This window comes from Schistocerca cancellata, chromosome 8 (assembly GCF_023864275.1).
Source record: "Schistocerca cancellata isolate TAMUIC-IGC-003103 chromosome 8, iqSchCanc2.1, whole genome shotgun sequence".
NCBI lineage: Eukaryota > Metazoa > Arthropoda > Insecta > Orthoptera > Acrididae > Schistocerca > Schistocerca cancellata.
The window spans coordinates 189,624,568-189,646,206 of record NC_064633.1 but is presented as its reverse complement, the minus strand read 5'-3'; positions in this window follow the sequence as shown (position 1 = coordinate 189,646,206).

Here is a 21,639-nt window from a genome sequence, read left to right as displayed (position 1 = left end):
TATGTCTGGACCGTCTGATTACAACAGAATGAAGCACAGCTTTAGTGGCATACTCGTTTCGCCTTCATTCTTTCCAAAGCTCCTTCAGTGGCGGTTTCCGTGGATGTTATTCTATATGTTGTGTTTTTGTTCCATTTTTCGCTTTTATTCTTCTTGTAATTGCCATTTGAAATTTTGTTTTTCAGACTTCACAGCACTAGGAACTGAACACATAGACGGTCCAAAAGTCAAAATTTTTAACATACCATAATGTTACACGCAACTGAGGACGACAGGACTACAATAGTTGAAGACGTTATGTGAGGTCAAACTTCGGAGGAAGGAAAGGGCATACCATTTTGAATAGCACATCGTCCAGTAGAGCACTACAGTGGTCAAACCATCCTTCGGATTGTGGTCGACTTGTAAGAGAAATAAGGAACTGGGTTAGTCTGAGTTATCTCATCGTTGGGTATTTAAATTTTCTTTTATTATTAATTCTGACGGGATCATGCAAGGATAAATGCTAGGGAGTTATCCAAACTTATTAAAATAATTAAATAAATTCTTAAATAAATGATTTTTGTTAATTCATATCCCTTATTTGGCGCGCTTGACAACGACTTTGCGTGTAAGGGACGTTCTGATTCTTTTACTCGACTGTGGATATCTCTTCAGATGAAAACTTCGTTTATAGGATTTCGAAAACATTTACTCACCGAAGAAATGGTTCATACTGGACTATTTATGTGCATTTGAAGAACACAGACCCCTATGCTATCTCAAGGCGCAGTATAGCTTAGGATGACTTTTAACAAACAATGAAACAAATATTAAGTAATATTACTATACTCAACTATCACATATAAACAAATTTACAGTGACTCTCTAATTAAGCAAAATATAGATGATACTGGCCGTGTGCCGTGTATATATCACATACAAAACGCCCAAAAACCTAAAATAAATTTGCTCAATGTTGTAATGAATGTTCGAACAAGTGAAGTGAGTGTTTTATAGCATGTCTTTCTGGCTTTTGACGGAGCTAAGACATCTCGATTGAGATGAGGCTGAAAAGCATGTAATGTGCGAATCACTTATTAACAGATTGCATTTACAGCACAAACAGACACAGTAAATACACTTGAAAAAGGCGAACGTTGCGCATGGAGCAACTGATTCCAAACAAAACGACAAATTATAATTGCAGGTGCTGTCAAACTTAGTCACACAACTCGTGCACCACTGATTTAATCTCATACACGTTCACAGAAACGTTGTGCGAGATCATTTAAAGTATTCGTGAATGAAGATGTTTACATGTTATGATGGATAACCAGGATGCCGAGTTAGGATAGCCACTGCACGACAAAACATAATCATACATACGGTAATTGGATGCTCATCATCATTTCTTGCAGATCGAAGCGTAAGTTGAGAACCGCTTGATCAAGGGCTGCCATCAGCTAGGTGCTATGACGAGTTTATTAAGAATCAGGAACCAATGGATATTATTCACCAGATATCCCTGCACCCGGTTCTTCAAACTGGCGTACAAGAGACGAACCCGGCACCACAGGGGACGCAGGCTTCTTGCAAATTTAAATACCGAGAACAAGTCGGGTTCCGAGCATCAAGCAGAGATAGTTTTTCCAATGAGCAGTCCTCACGGCCACAGCCGATACTCGGTCCCACCGAACCCGCATGACCAAAATCGCAACGTTTAGCAGCGGGCCAAGGACCGTGTCGGCCATGACGTCACGGCGTTTGCTCCAGCCGCTGTCAAATACACTGCTCAACCGCGAGTCACTTCCAGACCACCTCCTGGCTGCGACAGCGCTGAAACGCCAGGCGGCAGACCAGGCCTCTATAGGCGAGAAACTATTACGTCCAGAAAGGCTAATGACGAGTGGGCACTATCGATATCGAAATCTGTCCGCGCTGCACATTATCTTTCGGCCATCTTCTTGATGTGCTGGCAGAGTGAAGCTACAGCATTACCACCGATCTCTTAAACCTGCTGATCTTGCCACTGCACTTGTGGCCACAGACGCATAAACTTAGAGATGTAGTCAGGCGGCATACGACTACCCATAAGCTAAGTCTAAGGTATAGTTGGTCGATCAGTGTTTGGATGTCAACGTGTGGTTAGAAGCTGCTCTGTACCGACCGCTTTACGAGTTTGTTAAGGACAGCGACCGGATTTCAAGCTTTTATCCGCCTGCTACCCCAAAATCTATTAATTATATTCTTCTGCTTATGAACTTCTACACCTTCCTTCAACACTGACACTCAAAACTGAAGCCGACGCTAGAATTTCACCATTGGATTAACACAGATTGACCGGTGTTGAAGCAGTGCTCCGCCACAGCTGGTTTATTGGACTATATCAGCCGGGTGCTCCTTCAGTGTTCCGTGTATATTTCATAGAATGCGCGAGTCGTCTACTCATTGTCTGAAACGTCACACACGCAGTGGATATCCTAACCGCCCGCCTTGTGCAGCATCATATTTTGCCGACATCCCATATATAGCAGCAAAACCAAGTATCTGTGCCTCTCTATGTCATCTTCCTCATTCCGTAAATCCACTATCTGTTTGATCCATAGCGTGGATAGTATACATTTGCTTCAAGAACTCCTTTTTAAGTGCAGAAGCTCATTTGTTCAGCAGTGCGCCGACTCTGGGGTTGATAACGAAACTAACAGACGACGACACCCGTGCTTAGGACACCCTACAGAGTACTCCAAAAAATGGTGGAGATTTTGACTGTCTAGCCAAAATTGAACGAGACTGTATTGAACTGAAGCATGATTTTCGATAAGCTACCTATTAATACGAGGTGCATTAAAGTTCTAAGGCCTCCGATTTGTTTTCTCCGGACTGGAAAGAGATAGAAACATGCGCATTGTTTTAAAATGAGGACGCGTTCGTTGTCAATACGTCCCAGAGATGGCAGCACCGTACGGCAGATGGAATTTTACCGCCAGCGGCAGGAATGAGAACTGTTTTAAATACTTAAAATGGCGTCGTTTTCCTTACTTGAACAGCGTGCAATCATTCGTTTTCTGAATTTGTGTGGTGTGAAACCAACTGAAATTCATCGACAGTTGAAGGAGACACGTGGTGATGGAGTTATGGATGTGTCGAAAGTGCGTTCGTGGGTGCGACAGTTTAATGAAGGCAGAACATCGTGTGACAACAAACTGAAACAACCTCCAGCTCACACAAGCCAGTCTGACGACATGATCGAAAAAGTGGAGAGAATTGTTTTGGGGGATCGCCGAATGACTGTTGAACAGATCGCCTCCAGAGTTGGCATTTATGTGGGTTCTGTGCACACAATCCTGCATGACGACCTGAAAATGCAAAAAGTGTCATCCAGTTGGGTGTCACAAATGCTGACGGACGACCACATGGCTGCCCGTGTGGCATGTTGCCAAGCAATGGTGACACGCAACGACAGCATGAATGGGACTTTCTTTTCGTCGGTTGTGACAATGGATGAGACGTGGATGCCATTTTTCAATCCAGAAACAAAGCGCCAGTCAGCTCAATGGAAGCACACAGATTCACCGCCACCAAAAAAATTTCGGATAACCGCCAGTGCTGAAAAAATGATGGTGTCCATGTTCTGGGACAGCGAGGGCATAATCCTTACCCACTGCGTTCGAAAGAGCACTACGGTAACAGTGCATCCTACTAAAATGTTTTGAAGAACAAATTCCTTCCTGCACTGCAACAAAAACGTCCGGGAAGGGCTGCGCGTGTGCTGTTTCACCAAGACAACGCATCCGCACATCGAGCTAACGTTACGCAACAGTTTCTTCGTGATAACAACTTTGAAGTGATTTCTCATGCTCCCTACTCACCTGACCTGGCTCCTAGTGACTTTTGGCTTTTTCCAACAATGAAAGACACTCTCCGTGGCCGCACATTCACCAGCCTTGCTGCTATTGCCTCAGCGATTTTCCAGTGGTCAAAACAGACTCCTAAAGAAGCCTTCGCCGCTGCCATGGAATCATGGCGTCAGCGTTGTGAAAAATGTGTACGTCTGCAGGGCGATTACGTCGAGAAGTAACGCCAGTTTCATCGATTTCGGGTGAGTAGTTAATTAGAAAAAAAGTCGGAGGCCTTAGAACTTGAATGCACCTCGTAAAAGGTAAAATTATGTCTGTGTTCCGAAGACTAGAGAGAGATGGAAATTAGAATATCTTATTTGTATTTTCGAAGTATTTTAACTGTGATGTAATTACTGTCAATTTATTCGTTACTGATTTTCACTAAAATCGCACGACAGTTATATGAATACCCTTGTCTATAATCATAGAAAGGTGCTGGAATTTTTCTAGCCGTAATTTTGAAAACAATAAAAGCAATTTTGACACCTTTTCGTAGTAATCGACTTTCATACTAAGTTGATCATTCTCCATCGAAATAACTTTACTGGCAAGAAAAAGCCCAAAGCGTTTCTAGTGGCCAAATCGGAACACGTTTATGGGCAATCGTAATTCTACTCAGTTTTGTAGTACAGTACTGCTAAAAATCAAATAATTCTAGTGAAAAATGACTGGGCGTGATTCCAGAATAAATCTTTTATTCTGCATCGGAGTACACGTTGTTTAAAAACTCACTAGTTGATTGAAACTGTGTGCCGTGACAGAACGTGAGACAGCCAAAAGCGAGGTTCCGCGGTCGAGTCTAGGTCCGTCGCATATTTTTAACCAGCCCGGCACTTAATAAACGACATTAAATAATACTTTTTGGTATTAAAAGATATGTTCAGTACATGATATTCCGATATTTCATCACAGATTGATTTGTTGGCGACTTTTACATTACAGATTTCCCCAGAAAACAATAACGTGAAAGCCGGCCGGAAAAGCCGTGCGGTTCTAGGCGCTACAGTCTGGAGCCGAGCGACCGCTCCGGTCGCAGGTTCGAATCTTGCCTCGGACATGGATGTGTGTGATGTACTTAGGTTAGTTAGGTTTAATTAGTTCTAAGTTCTAGGCGACTTATGACCTCAGAAGTTGAGTCGCATAGTGCTGAGAGCCATTTGAACCAATAACGTGAAATCATAACAGAAGAGTAAAAAGTAAAAATTTGGTTGTTGATTATTGGAACAAATAAAAATGATTTTAGCAAGGAGACCAACATACTGTTATTGGTATAAATTCCCGCAGTCACAAGTCCTACATTTCTTCCTCCTAACATTAATTGCAGTAAAAACTCGGTTAGTGCTTTTGTTCCTTCTATTGTTGGTCAACGGCTGTTTCGTCGTAAATCTCTCTTCCTTTTCGGCGCTCGCAGAAGTCCATCAGACACAAAAGCTAATTTGTGCTCGATGATTAAATGCCTGGCGCAGAGTATCTCTGTCCATAGAGAGAACATAAAGGTCTACAGAATTGTATAGTAAGACCATTATAACGAACCGAGATAGTTCGAGAACGCTTAGAAGCTTTGGTGAAGTGTGACCCGGAAAACTAATGGACTGGTTTAGTCAACATTTTAAAGGATGACACTGATGCTCAACTGATTTTTGTCAGACAAGCCTGGACTTCGTTGATTGTTATCTCCAGAAAGCAGGAGTTTAATCACAAGACTAGGGCAGATGTCTTTTCTCGAATAAAATTCGGAATGAACACAAAAATACAGCTCTCAAGCCACTCTGCCTGATGCTGAAGAAAACACATTGTGAAACTGAATCTGTAACATCCTTGTCCCAAAAAGTTTCAAATCATCTGAGCAATTTTAGTCCAACTGTCCTCGATGATGGCAAACAACAGAGAAGAACACCAAATCTTTGCGGAGAAATCAATAATCCACCAGATTTCGTGCATGCACCTGAGGAAAAGAAGTGATCTTCTTCATATGACATTTCTACCTTACACCTTTCGGATATTTTTCGAATGCGTCATCAAACAAAAACTACAGCACTCGTTCTTGTCTTTTAAATCTGTGGGTCACGCCACTACGCATCTCTGTACATCACACTTCGCAAGCCACATAGCGGTGTGTGGTGGAGGATGCTTCTGGTACCACGAACTTATCTCCTGAACACTTTCCCTGTCCCATTCGTGAATGGCGTTTTGGAAGAATGATTGTCATTAAGCCTCTGTATTAGCTTTCATTACTCGAATTTTCTCGTCGTGGTCATTTCGTTAGCTGTTTGTGACAGGAAGTAACACGTTGCCCGACTCTTCCCGGAAAGAACCTCGTCCAAATTTCAAGGGAAACCTCTCGGTGATACACAACACCTCTCTTGTCGTGTCTGCCACTGACATTTGATGAGCATCTCTGTAACACTCTAGCGCGGACTAAACGAGAGTTAAGCAGCAACTCCGAATTTCTATCATACAGGGTGACAATTATTGAACGATATGAAAAAAACGTAAATTAATTACCAACTACGGCGTACACGCCCCTTATTCAACATGTAAACGCCACTAAAGGTATTAGAATTTAGGTTGTGACATGTTCGATATGCCTGCCATCATTGAGGATGATGTGGCGCAGAGGAATAGCGAAATTCTGCAGGACCCACTGAAGTGTCGGAATGTCGATGTCGTATATGACCTCCTGAATGGCTGTTTTCGGCTCAACAGTGGTTTTAGGGGTATTGCTGTACACCTTATCTGTAATACAGCTCCACAAAAAGGTGTCGCATATGTTCAGATCCGGAGAATATGGCGTCCAATCGAGGCCCATCCCAGTGGCCTTTGGGTAACCCAGCGACAGAATGCGGCGCCCAAAGTGCTTCTCCAAGACAAAAAACACTCGACTGGGTCGAGCTCCATTTTGCAGGAACCCCTTGTCGCCGGAATCAGGGTCTTTTTTGATAATGGAGATGAACTCATCTTCTGAAACCCTCACGTAACGTTCGGTAGTCGTCGTGCCATCAAGGAATAATGCACCGATTATTCCGTGAATGGATATTTCACCACACAGTCACCCGTTGAGGCTGAAGAGACTTCTCGATCGCGAAATACGGATTCTGAATCCCTCTAACGCGCCAATTTTGCTTACTGATGAACCTATTCAAATGAAAGTGGGTTTCGTCGCTAAACCAAACCATATTCACGTCAAAATACCCATCATGCCCCGCGGCCAACCGAGCAGTATTAACGTCCTAACGCAGACCGTTCAGAAGTTATGACGATTTTATTTCGTGTAGTTCAATAATTGTCACACATGACCGTGAAGTTCATAACCAGATACGAATACTGGTGCCATGTTTTACATAAGCACGAATGGATTTCGTGTAATTCATGCGACAGACCTGAAGATGACGTGAATGGAACGTCGAAACTGGTCGCTTAATAAACCAAAATCAAAACAACGGCTCTCGGTACAGTATTATTATGTGTAGCTCATGTCACTGCGTTGTTCCCTGACAAAATAAGACTGAAATACTACATTTAACTATAGTTGTGATTTGCAAAATTTTAGATAGTTTTCAATTATCTATTATTTTTATTTTGAAAAAAACTGAAAAACCTGCATTACTCAGAAAACTTAGTAATAAACAGCTAAAAATTAAGGAAGCAACGCCCCAGAAAGGCAAAAGTACAGGCTGTCACCAAATGTAGACTCAGTGCTCCATCAAAAAATAAATACATCGCTCTATTGCTGAGATGAAATAAAAAATAACTCGTCCGATACAGTACAGTATATTGGCTTATTGGTGGATATCCTAAAGACATTCTATTCTAGAACTACTAAAAACAGACTCAAATAATCTTTATTTCTGGAAAATAAGTTAAAATGTGAAAACATCGTTTTTCAAGCAGTGCTGCCATCTACTGACAACATGCAACAACGAAAGCAAGTGATTCACAGAAAACACGTGGTGTGAAATATGTGCGAAAATCGAGCATAGCGAGTTTAGTTTATTCCACAAGCTAGAAAAAATATAAATAAATGTTAGATATAGCATATATGCTACAAAGATGCTGAGGAGGTTACGGAGATGGCAAATTTTGAGAGTCATTGATACATACGTAAGAATGATTTTCTTCATGTATAGTACCACAGCCGGGTAGATTCAAAATCAGTAGGACGAAAAGTAAGCATTCATATGAGTACAGTAATGACTTCACTTCAGTAATACACATACACACTGAAAGATTAAATATCACAATTAACTGTGGTAGCAATGAAATTTGGCTTTAATATTAGAAATTGTGGCTTCCGCGAAAGAAAAGGCGTATTGTGTGATAGTCGCAACATTGCTAGATGAAAGAAGCAGTTCGAGGAGGCAGGGTGCATATGGAAGGAGAAACTGCAGGAGGGCCAAACGCCGAGGATTATGTGGGGGAAGACATTCGTACGATCTACGAAAGAACCCCCAAAAAATCAACGCGTGGAGCCATCAGATAAGTGAATGTGCCGCATCAGCAGGGCGGCGTGTGTTGCGCAAGCTTCTGCTGTAGAAGGAGTACAGAATCCAAATGTGGCAGACGCTAAAACTAGCCGATAAACCAGAACGGAAACAATTATGCATTGTTTTCCAACCACTGATTGAGGTGAATGGTTCCGCATACAGGTTTGTGTTCTCTGATGAAGCCAAATTTTACTGAAACGCCCAAGTAAGCAAGTATAATTTGCAACCCCATGCCTCGCTGGAATATTGACCTGATTCTCTGAAACTTGATGTTTTCTGCGCCACTGGTAAATGCAGAATGTTTGTCCCTTTCTTCTTGCGGAATCTACCATTACAAAAATAACCTACTAGTTTCTCGAAATGCTTTCTCTCTGGCTTTTACCTCAGTTGACTTTATTCTGCACGTTTGCATAACCTCATATGCGGTCAGATGAGCGGACATCTATCACAGTGCTGAACTGGTCGTGTTGGGTCGAATGCTGCGTCGCCCATGTTGTGGCCCGCCAGCTCAGCTGATTGGATTTTTTCTTTTTGGGATTTGTGAAGGACATGAGTTGTGTACCCCCATTTCCGCAGGGGGGGGGAGGGAGCCATATCCCATTTCGGAATGTTTTGTACATAGTTCCGCGTAGTCAGTGCTTACACAACTTTCCCACTAGAGCGCGCCCCGCGAAGCACAATAGCTCAGGCGCAACGCTCGTCCGTCTCCGCACTACAAGATGGCGCTGCCATAGAGACGGACCAAATTCTGCTTCCGCCGATCGGCGTATTAATATGTAACGCAGCCAATGAGATTGCTGCTAACGTAGAACCTTTTCTCTTCACGGATCACACTCGTGCAGTGATACCTGAACGTGCAAGGTATTATAACGAGTATACAGACCTCCGATTTCGAGTCTGCATTTGTCTGGATCAGTCTGCATTAGTCTATAGTCAAGTTTCAGTCGGCACCTAGTAAGATTATCATATTCCTGTACATAGCCATGGAGATAAATGTATAGACACTTTGTCAAGTATCAGAGATATGCGAGAATAAGATTAACATAACAAGACCAAAGAAACTTCAGATTGTCAATTGTAAAAAGCATCCAGAACCAAGTTAAGCTATTTTTATGCTTTTTATTATTCTAATAAATGTGTGTGAAAATTAATCAAGTTATGTTTAAAGTTGGTCATCGTCAATCTGCTACTCTAAGCGCGCAAGTAGCATTTCTATCATCAGACCTAACGGCAGAAGATAAACACGCCACGATAAGACCAAAAGACATATTGCTGACACTCGCCTACATCGTTAGAGCGACAAGTCAAATAACCTGATGGTGTGTGCACTGAAGGTCTTACAGCACTCACACCACACGGAAATTATTAGGAAATTCAGAATTCCGAGATCCACTTTGTTAAGAGTGTGCCAAGAATACCACATTTCAGGCATTACCTCTCGGTACGGACAACGCTGTGGCCGATGAACATCACTTCATCACTTAACGACCGAGAGCAGCGGCGTTTGCGTAGAATTATCAGTGCTGACAGAAAAGCACAGCTGCGTAAAGTAACCGCAGAAATCAACGTGGAACGCACGACGAAATTATTAGTTAGGTCAATGCTGCCAAATGTGGCATTAATGGCCTATGGCAGCAGACGACCGACACGAGTGCCTTTGCTGGCAGCACGATATCACCTGTAGCACTTCTCCTGGGCTCGTGACCATATCAGTTGGACCCCAGAAGACTGGAAAACCGTGGCCTGGTCAGATTAGTACAGATTTCAGTTGGTAAGAGCTGATGGTGGGGTTATAATGTGTGAGCCACCCCTACGAAGCCATGGACCTGTTAAAAAGACACTATGCACGTTCATGGTGGCTCCATAATGGCGTGGCCTATGTTTAGACGGAACGGACATCCTCTAGTCCAACTGAACCAATCATTGGCTGGAAATGTTATGTTCGGGTACATTGAGATAATTTTCAGCCATTCAAGGAATTCATGTCACCAGACAGTTGTAAGACGTGTATATTTCTATTGTATATTTTCAAACCACAATTTATGAAAGATGTTTATATTTTATTAATAGGATTAAGTAGGAATAATTAATATTTGTCATTTTGGAAATAATTGTGGTAGCAGGGAATGTCTGCACCAAAGTATTGTTGGCGGGAGAGACCGCACACTCATATAACTTTAAAAATGGCGGGAGAGACCGTGTATGAATACATTTTAAGAAAAGAGCCGGAAAGACAGCGCATTGATACATTTTGTAATGGTAGCAGCGATTGTCTTCGTCAGAAAGCACTGCTGGCGGGAGCGACCGCACTTTAGCGTTCGTAGAAAGTCAGTAGTAAGCGAGATGTGAAGCGAGTCGGTAGCAGGTCTGAAGCGAGCGGTTGAGAGGAGCGGTGTGCCTGCCAGCCACAAGCTATGATTTACAAGAGACTATAAACGGATGTACAGAGACATCAGCTAACTATTATCATAAGAGGAACTAATTTTACTGAATTACTTTTTTTTTGAGAAACTCAAGACTACTGAAGGTATGTTTTTGCAATGCTAGTTGTAAGATTATTGTAAAAAGTAAGTCCCATTGAATGTTTATAAAATGATTTCATTACCAACAGTAAATATTTGAACAATCGTTTTCAGAATATAATTAATTTTTGCCAGCAATATTGCATTACTGATTATAATCCATCCGAAAAACAATCAATGTAAAACTTTGCAAAATTTTATTGTTGTCAAGAAAAAGTTTAACTGTGAATTACGTAATTTCAGTCAAATGAATTAGAGAATAACGTTAAATTTGCTATTGAACAATAACGTCAGCTTTGGTAATAAATACTTCCACTTCTTATGACAGCCCACCAGCAGCTAGTAGAGTATAGTAAAACAGAGTAAGTATATGTCGCAGTTCGATGTAGCAGTCAGATGGCGATCCAGTAACAGTAAAAAAGGTAAGGAACAGTTTTGGGCTATTGCAGGTAACGACTGAGGGCCACGACGACGACACATTCTATGTTTCGTCAAAATAATCAGCAAATCACTTTTCATAAGCAGCATTTAAATTTGTATGCGAAGACTGCACTTATTAAAAAAATTAAATGTGTGTGGAATCCTATGGGACTCAACTGCTAAGGTCATCAGTCCCTAAGCTTACACACTACTTAACCTAAATTATCTTAAGGACAAACACACACACCCATGCCTGAGGGAGGGCTCTAACCTCCGCCGAGACCAGCCGCACAGTCCATGACTGCAGCGCCTTAGACCGCTCGGCTAGCACTTATTATTATTGAGAAAGAGGATTAATTTCAACGGGAAGATTTTATTTGTTACTATTAAGCAAGGGATAGAAATCCTAAGGGAAGGTTTCACAGGTTATTGTAGAAGGGAAGGTTGCGTAACAAAAGAGATATAGAGGAGACGGGAAGCAAGACTTAATATTTATGCAGGGGGCTTCTAACAACTTGTTCAGTCCCTGTCACATCGAGTTGCTACACTACACAAGGCGAATGGAAGTTCGGCAGCCATCCGGGGTGACCGAGCAGTTATAGGCACTACAGTCGGGAACCGCGCGACCGCTATGGTCGCAGGTGCGAATCCCGCCTCGGGCATGGATGTTTGTGATGCCCTTAGGTTAGTTAGGTTTAAGTAGTTCTAAGTTCTAGGGGACTGATGACCTCAGAAGTTAGGTCCCATAGTGCTCAGAACCATTTGAACCATTTTTGGAAGTTCGACACTATATTGGAACGTGTTGTGTACATAGTTCTGCGTAGTCAGCGCGTACACAACTTTTCCACTATAGCGCGCCCGCTAAGCACAACAGTGCAGGCACAGCACTCGTCTGTCTCCGCACTACGAGATGGCGCTGCCATAGAAATGGACCAAATTCTGCTTCCGCCGATCCGCGTATTAATACGTGACGCAGCCAATGAGATTGCTGCTTACGTAGAAACTTTTCTCCTCGCAGATCAGACTCGCGCAGTGATACATGAACGCGCGAGGTATTATAACGAGTGTACAGACCTCCGATTAGTCAGTCTGCATTTGTCTGTACCAGTCTGCATTAGTCTGTACCAATCTGTACGAGTTCTACATTTGTCTCTACCAGCCTATAGTCAAGTTTCAGTTTGCGCCTAATAAGATTACCATATTCCTGTACATAGCCATGAAGATAAATGTATAGAAACTTTTGTCAAGCATCAGAGATATACGTGAGAATACGATTATCGTACCAATACCAAAGGAACTTCAGATTGTCAATTTTAAATAGCATCCAGAACCAAGTTAAGTAATTTTTATGCTTGTTATTATTTTAATAAATGTGTGTGAAAATTAATCGAGTTCTGTTTAAAGTTGGTCACCGTCAATCTGCTAATCTAAGCGTGTAAGTGGCATTTATATCATCTGACCTAACGGCAGAAGATAAAAATGCCATGATAAGATCACGAGACATATTGCTCACACTCGCCTACTTCGTTAGAGCGACAGGTTAAATAATCTGATGGTGTTTGTACTTAAGGTCTTACAGTATGTACACCACAGGACGTACCCCATGATTTTTGTCATCTCACAAGGGAACCTCCCCATCCCATCGCACCCCCCCCCCCTTCCGATTTAGTTGTAAGTTGGCACAGTGGATAGGCCTACAAAAACTGAGCACAGATCAATCGAGAAAACAGGAAGAAGTTGTGTGGAACTATGAAAAAAATAAGCAAAATATACAAACTGAGTAGTCCATGCGCAAGATAGGCAATATCAAGGACAGTGTGAGCTGAGGAGCGCCGTGGTCCCGTGGTTAGCGTGAGCAGCTGCGGAACGAGAGGTCGTCGGCTCATGTCTTCCCTCGAGTGAGAAATCAAATTTTTTATTTTGAGACAATTATCAAAGTTCAGGCACTCACACATAATCAACTTTGCTCTCCAAAATTCCAGGGCATGTTCAGATTTGCTGGGACATATTTGGATTTGACGGTCTACACACGGAAAAATTTGAAAACGTTAAAAACGTATGTTTTGACAGAGCATAGGGAAAACTATGCGACTGTGAAACTGTTGCATTCATTTGTTACAGTTTACGTGACAAACTCTTATGTTTTCATCACTTTTTGGGAGTGATTATCACATGCACAAGAAAACCTAAATCGGGCAAGGTAGAAGAATCTTTTTACCCATTCGCCAAGTGTACAAGTTAGGTGGGTCGTCAACATATTCCTGTCATTTGACGCACATGCCGTCACCGGTGTCGTGTAGAATATATCAGACGTGTTTTCCTGTGGAGGAATCGGTTGACCTATGACCTTGCGATCAAATGTTTTCGGTTTCCATTGGAGAGACACGTCCTTTCGTCTACTAATTGCATGGTTTTGCGGTGCGGTCGCAAAACACAGACACTAAACTTCTTACAGTGAACAGAGACGTCAATGAAAGAACGGACAGATCGTAACTTTGCGAAAATAAATAAAGTAAACTTTTCAGTCGAGAGAAGACTTGAACCAAGGACGTCCCGTTCGTGCGGTTAAAGGCGCTGTAGTCTGGAACCGCAAGACCGCTACGGTCGCAGGTTCCAATCCTGCCTCGGGCATGGATGTTTGTGATGCCCTTAGGTTAGTTAGGTTTAACTAGTTCTAAGTTCTAGGGGACTAATGACCTCCGCAGTTGAGTCCCATAGTGCTCAGAGCCATTTGAACCTCCCGTTCCGCAGCTGCTCACGCTAACCACGGGACCACGGCGCTCCTGAGCTCATAATCTCCTTGATGTTGCCTTTCTTGCGCATGGACTACTAAGTTTGCATGTTTTGCTTATTTTTTTCATAGTTCCTCACAACTTCTTCCTGTTTTCTCGATTGATCTGTGTTCAGTTTTTCAAGGCCTAACCACTGTGCCAACTTATAACTAAATCTGAGGGGGGTGCGATGGGGAGGTTCCCTTGTCAGTCGGATGTATTGTGACATGCTGGCACCTACGGCACTTGGGAATGGCTTGCGTGAAGCTAAAGAAAGTAAAATACCTATATGAAACGAGCCGATGCAGGAACGTCACAATTTCCTTCAACATATATAATACTTCGCTAGTGCATGTGGCCACGTGAAACGTAGCCCTTCATTCAACCACGGAAACTAAATTTCTAGATAATGTGATGAAAAATCCTTTCTGTGGAGGTTATTTCGCTGCGGTTCCCCGACGTCAGCCGCTCAGAGAGCCTAGCAGGCGTCAGCACCTCCGGCGCCGTCACACGCTACCCTCTCGCAGCCCTCGTACCCTGCCCGTCGAGCCCCTGTCAGCAGCGGAGCGAGGCGGCGAGACGCGAGCTGAATGGCGGCGACGGCTGCCAGCTTTGCGTAAGACGCCGCTCCGCAGATTATGGCGTCCAGGATTCCATCGCCGCCGCGCGCGCAGCTAATGTATTGAGATGGCGCACTCTGTATGCCGGCGGACCTGGGGGCCGTCGCTCGCGCCTGCTACGCTCTAAGCACATCGGCCCTTCCTCCCCCTTCGCGGTCCACGTCTCCACGTCACAGTTAGACCTGTCTCATTATCCGCTTAGGCACGTACGCTGTTGCATTATGTATGGCTGTGTACCCCACGCACCTCCTTCGTCAGCTCAACCGGTACACCGTCAACAAAGCGAAGTTGCTGCATTTACAATAAAACTTCATAAATCACTCTTTTTTTTAATTAGTAGACTGCGATACTTGTTTTCCAGATTACGTCCTGTCATCAGGTCATAAATTGTGTTGCCGTTTCGGTTAGATGTAGTTGCGTTACATGACACTAACTGAACATCGTACCTCACACACAACCTTAATTCGTATAATGTTACAATGCAAAAAATAAGGCGAAGTTTTCTTTCAGGGAGAATCTTATTTATTCGTCTACCCCATGGTTTCACTTAAAAATAGTCTATGTTAGAAACCAGCGGAAAAATGCTCCTGGCGGAGCATAAAAAAGTCTAACTGCCTTATTCTGCTTTCCTCAGTATCTTCAGGATTTTCCAAAACATTTTGGCATCTGAACATATACGCGCTCTTCTTAACATGCAACTCACCCCCCACGAGCTCCCCTAACTGTAGCTCACACCCACTAGTCCATAGCTGTAAGTCGCTCACATCCATCCGCTCCCACTTGCACATTCGCACTCACTTATTCAGCCCAACTCATTGTAATTATCTCTTTGTCTCTCTCCGTCTCTCTGCCTGTTTCATATTTGACAGCCACAGATTTCGTTCTGTCCTACTACGACTGTATCTTCCCACAGTCACTATTTCAACTTGCTCTCTGTTACTGCTACTACCTCATTCATTCATTCCCACTGGTGCTGTCTCTTCGCACTGTAACTACCTCTCTTTTCCTCCTTGTGAAAACTCTGTCCCTTATTATCAGTTTCTGTCACCCACATCATTGTCCCACTCTTTGCTCCTCTCCCACAGACTCTCCGTACTATACTCATTTCCTAGCACTATTCGGTCACTGTCAGTTGTATTCAGTGGAACTGTTTCCCTCTCTTCTTCTCACACTGCCATTGCCTCGCTCTTTCTATATCATAATCTGTTCACTGTCTTTGTCCGCAGCTCGTGGTCTTGCGGTAGCGTTCTCGCTTTCCCCACACGGAGTCCCGGGTTCGATTCCCGGTGGGGTCATGGATTTTTTCCCTGCCTCGAGTTGACTGGGTGTTGTTGTCTTCTTCGACATTATTCATCCCCATTACGGTCGAAGGAAGGCAATGGCAAACCACGACCTTGCCTAGTAGGCAATGCGAGTCACCTGCATCGTTCCCTACGCTCTTCAGTGTATGGACCTCATCATCACTATCACAGATGCCTGCTTCAGCGGCATGTCACACATATGAAAAGAACTTTATCGGTCAGTAAAATTCTAGCAGTTTACTTACATGAAATTGAAATAAAGGAAAACAAATTTTACATCTCAGACCGGATTTTACACGGAAAAAAACTTTGAATGTGCTTCAGTACTACAAATGAGGTTCCCAGAACCATTCTCTTGATAACGGAGACACTTCGCAGTATATTTATCTCTGCTATGTTTTCGCCTCACACTGGATATTACGCTCGCCATTTACGTATGCAAGCAGTGTAGCTTTCAGCCTCTGTACCTCGGAAACGGAAAATATATCAAGAAATTTTTGAAGGTTATTCGAGATCGGAATCTTAGGATGACACCGTAAAAATTTCAGCCATTTGCTGTCCGTAGCCGTCTTCGAATCCGCAGCTCAGTTTTGCTACCCCAAAGCGCTGTTTTGTTTGTTTTTTTTGGAACCGCCCGTGAACTAAATGATCGCTCCATAAGTTTCTTAAGGTGCACCGTATGCGACATCTAATGCAAAAAGAACCAACCGATTTGCTCCATTTGCCTAAGCTGGAGGAAGTGTGTAATATTCAAACTTTGATGCTGTAGTGTAGGATAGTTACAGAAAGATGATCCATCTGCTGAGTATAAAAATGTTCCCTAGTCCAAGCACTTGACGCTACCTTTGTATCGCCCATACAATCTGAAGTATGAGCCCCGAAAACCTTGTTTTTATGCGCGACGTTTTGGGACATTCTAGGAAGCGCATGCGTACCGATATGCTGTAAACGCCTCGAAAGAGAAACAGATCAAGCTTCACAAATTCATGTCAGTACCCATCATCCTCTATGGATCTGAAATGTGGGTTACAACATAAAAGGCTGTGAACAGGATCCATATTGGAGAAATCAGTTTACCCCATAGTATTAAATTGTGCACCAGAGGAGATCGCTTACGAAATGAAGACATTACAAATGAATTACAAGTTGATTCAGTACATAAGACAATGGATCTGAACAGAAACTCTCGACTACAGACCTAGAGTAACAATACAAAGGAGAAGACCACAGGAGAAATAGTTGATCCTTATTGACCGCTACACTTGAATTCAGCTAATCCCTTCATTGTGAAGAAAGAAGAAGAAGAAGAATATGATGATGACGATTATGTTGATGAAGATGATAACTATGATGTAAATCGCATGGGGCCATGTCTAGCCAATATGGAGGCTAGGGCATCATTACCGTAGCTTTTTTGATAAAAAATTCACGAAGAAGCATCGGAGTATGAACCGGTTCATTATTGTGGTGTAAAAGCGATGAATTGTTTCCCCACACATCAGTACGATTTTTCGATTTGCGTCACATAATAGGTGTTGAACTTGTGAGTAGTACCCCTTACTGATTGTAAGTCCTTGCAGGAACGACACATGGTACACTACACGTTAAAAATTTATCAGCACATATGGCTGCACTGGTCAAGCTTTCTTGCTAAAGGCTAGCCATCAACAACGTCCCCCGCCTTCGAAATCTGCCAATCTATAAATTATTTTATTATAGGTATAAATGGGACGTCCTTCAGTTTCTAGGCTAAGGGGAGAGAGTTGATGTCAGCACTGTGTAGTATCGCTGCTACATCGAGCTTTATTACTGCAGTAGCGAGTGGGCGCTGCGTTTACGTGCTGTAGAAAGCGCGAAGTATAGACTCTGCAAAGTGACGATCTGACAACTCATTTTGCAGTCTGACGATCAATTCAGTATTATCCAATGATCTACAGAGAGCCACTTTAATCTTGAATTAAAAAGCTAGAGAACATATTAGATCAATATCTTCGTTTGCATGGCCATCTTCCGGGGCAGCTATTATTATTATTATTATTATTATTATTATTACTAGCTGGAGTACAGGGCTTCGCTCAGTGAGTTACTAATTGCATTTTTCCATTCATGCAACAGAATCCTGGTGTTTCTCTACTGCATTTTTTTCGCGTTGCAAAGTTAGCACATGTTATCCTTTTTCCAATTACGATGTGTTTGTGTTTGTTATATTCTTTCGTCCGGTCGTAGTGGAACGCTTCATTTGTTAGGCTGTGCTGTTTAGTTGTCCTCGTCCGCACTTCTTATAGAGTGATATTCTCACCATGGCTGGTTTGAGTTCGAAGTCTTTTATTGTAATATTTGGTCTCAATTGTAGATTCTTCAATCCGTTCACTTCATTGTTCTGTGGTTTCTCTGCTACTCAAGCTGCTCATTCTCGTTCGTTGGGAACTAAAACATGCTTCGAGCTCTTCGTCCGTTTCCTTTTCCGCTTTTCTTGTTTTCGCCGTTTTGCTTCACAACTGACAAGATCTCCTCTTTTATGTTTGTGCTCTGTATAAAATATAAATCAAATCTACTTTTTATTAAAAATTGCTCTAAGTACACTTTACACACTTTTCATACTAATTTTCGATTTATATTCACTCACTGCAACAATTTGACTATTCACATTGCACTGTTTGTTTTCATTCACTCACTGCATTACTTTTTATTTCCCTCCGTTCGTCACTGATAAGTAACTGACGTTCGAACCCATGACGGGTCTTGCTTTATGTATCAATGTGTAGTTCCCCCAGAGGTGAATTCCAGAACACACCAAAAATCCTTCGAATGGTCTACAATGTTCCGGAACATTTCACAGTATTCGGGAGTGTTTTGGAATGTTGCACAATGATCTGGGATATTCCAAGATGTTCCGGAACATTCTGGAATCTTCTCGAATGTTCGCGACTATTCCCTAATATTCCAGAACAACCCGTATCATTGTGGAACATTCTTAAATGTTGTAAAATGCTCTCGAACACTCTTGAATGTTTTGGAGTGCACTAAAAATTTCTGGAGGCGAAGATTCCCACTCCTTGTATCTTCAAACGCATACCTTTCCGGTTAAAACGTGAAACTTCTTCATGAACGGGGGTAGACGACTACCACACCATATAACTCACTCGATTTTACCAGGACTAGTTTCTGTGTTTTGGTGACACGCACACTGTACACTTACTTTATAATACATTATTATTATTATTATTATTATTGGTTTTCCCTACTTAAGTTTGTTACAAGTAACTAAAGAGTATATTTCACCAACTTCAATTCGCTTTTATTTATAAAGTATGTTCTCTCATCATTCTATAAATACAGTATAGTATTAATTATAGACGTATGACACATCATCACTCATATTATGTATCCATATTTCCAGAAAGTAGAAGATTGTTTATAAATAAATGCAATCTGTCGAAAAATAATCTTTGATTGCTTACAGCTTGTTGGAAAAGGAAAGAATTAATAATAATTCATTATGAATAACACCTCTTTATTACCCAAACTACTAAGGGTAAAACCAAAGTAAGTGATCCGATTATAGTTAACCATATCAAATACTTAAGATTACAAAATCATGTGGGATATGGATCAAACAAAGGAACAAACTAAATCCTTTTAATTATTTCTGTGGAGCCGTACGACGAACACTGGGGTGCCAAGCCCCCAACCATAATTAAATTTTATAAAGTAACACCATTACAGATGTTCCTGTATAGCAGTTACAACAAAACAAAGCCTAAGATTCTGAGAACTTTTTTAGAACATCTATTGAGAGCGACACATGTACCTCACAGTTCTCAGTATAAATTCGTATTACTGTGATACATAATTTGCTGCAGAGTTCCACGTTCAATAGTGTGCGCTGAATGGTGTGCCGCAAGACACTAGTACCTGCACGATTGTACTCTGTCGCCGGAACGGCCAAATATTGCCACCTGTCGCGCTTTACAGAGCGGGCATGCCTTCGATCTCTACGTCCTGTGATAAGGCGTGGGCGTCCAACACCTTGTCGTGGTTTCACCGTGCTTCAGACACTTCACAGAGATGCTCACGATGGTAAGCAGCTAACAATCAACCAGCTTCTCAGCTTCTGCTAGGCAGCGACAAATAACAACCTGCTCTTTGAAAAAATATAATGTCAGCGGATTTTCCCATTTACGGCCCATGTCGTCACTGGAATGTTTCCCTGTTCGTCACTGCTCCGCCTATATACGAGGGCGAGTCAAATGAAAACCTTAATTATTTTTTAAATATTATTTATTGTGCAGAAGTGGTACAAAGCTGTATCACTTTTCAACATAATCTCCCACACTCTCAATGCAAGTCCTCCGGTGTTTACAAAGTACATAAATTCCTTTAGAAAAAAATGCTTTTGGTAGTCCGCACAACCACTCATGCACCGCGTGGCGTACCTCTTCAACAGAACGGAACTTCTTTCCTCCCAATGCGTCTCTGAGTGGCCTAAGCATATGGAAATCACTTGGGGCAATGTCTGGTGAGTATGGTGGATGAGGAAGACACTCAAAATGCAGGTCTGTGATTGTTGCAACGGTTTTACGGGCAGTGTGGGGCCTTGCATTGTCATGTTGCAAAAGGACACCTGCTGACAGCAATCCACGTCGCTTTGATTTGATTGCGGGCCGCAGATGGTTTTTTAGGAGATCTGTGTATGATGCACTGGTGACAGTGGTCCCTCTAGGCATGTAATGCTCCAAAATGACGCCTTTTTCGTTCCAAAAGAGAGTCAGCATAACCTTCCCTGCTAATGGTTCTGTTCGAAACTTCTTTGGTTTTGGTGATGAGGAATGGCGCCATTCCTTGCTCGCTCCCTTTGTTTCCGGTTGGTGGAAGTGAACCCAGGTTTCGTCCCCAGTAACGATTCTTGCAAGGAAGCCATCACCTTCTCGTTCAAAGCGTCGAAGAAGTTCTTCACAAGCATCAACACGTCGTTCTCACAACTCGTTGTGCCTGACCTGGACGAGGAGAACCTTCCACTGAAGTCACACCATTTGCGAACTTCCTACTCCATTCGTGGATTTGCTGCTGTGATAAACATGCATCACCGTACTGAACCTTCATTCGTCGATGAATTTCAATAGGTTTCACACCTTCACTACGCAAAAACCGAAAAACAGAACGCTGTTGGTTCAAATGGCTCTGAGCATTATGGGACTTAACTTCTGAGGTCATCAGCCCCTAGAACTTAAAACTACTTAAACCTAACTAACCTAAGGACATCACACATATCCATGCCCGTGGCAGGATTCGAACCTGCGACCGTAGCGGTCGCGCGGTTCCAGACTGTAGCGCCTAGAGCCGCTCGGCCACCCTGCCGGCAGAACGCTGTTCTTCCCTGGTGCAAGTCGCAAGTGGGGCGGCCATCTTTATACTGATATTGCGACCGTATGAGTGCATCTGCACTATGCTGCCATCTACAGGCCATTCTGCACGCTGTTTGTAGCACGCTTACAAACTTACACGATAACGGCGCGAAATTTCGATTTGTTATTACAAATGTAAGGTTTTCATTTGACTCACCCTCGTACTGTCATCGCGTCTTAGGCCTGCAACTTAATATGCTTTCAGTTATCAATGTATATTAGTAGGTTTTTTTTT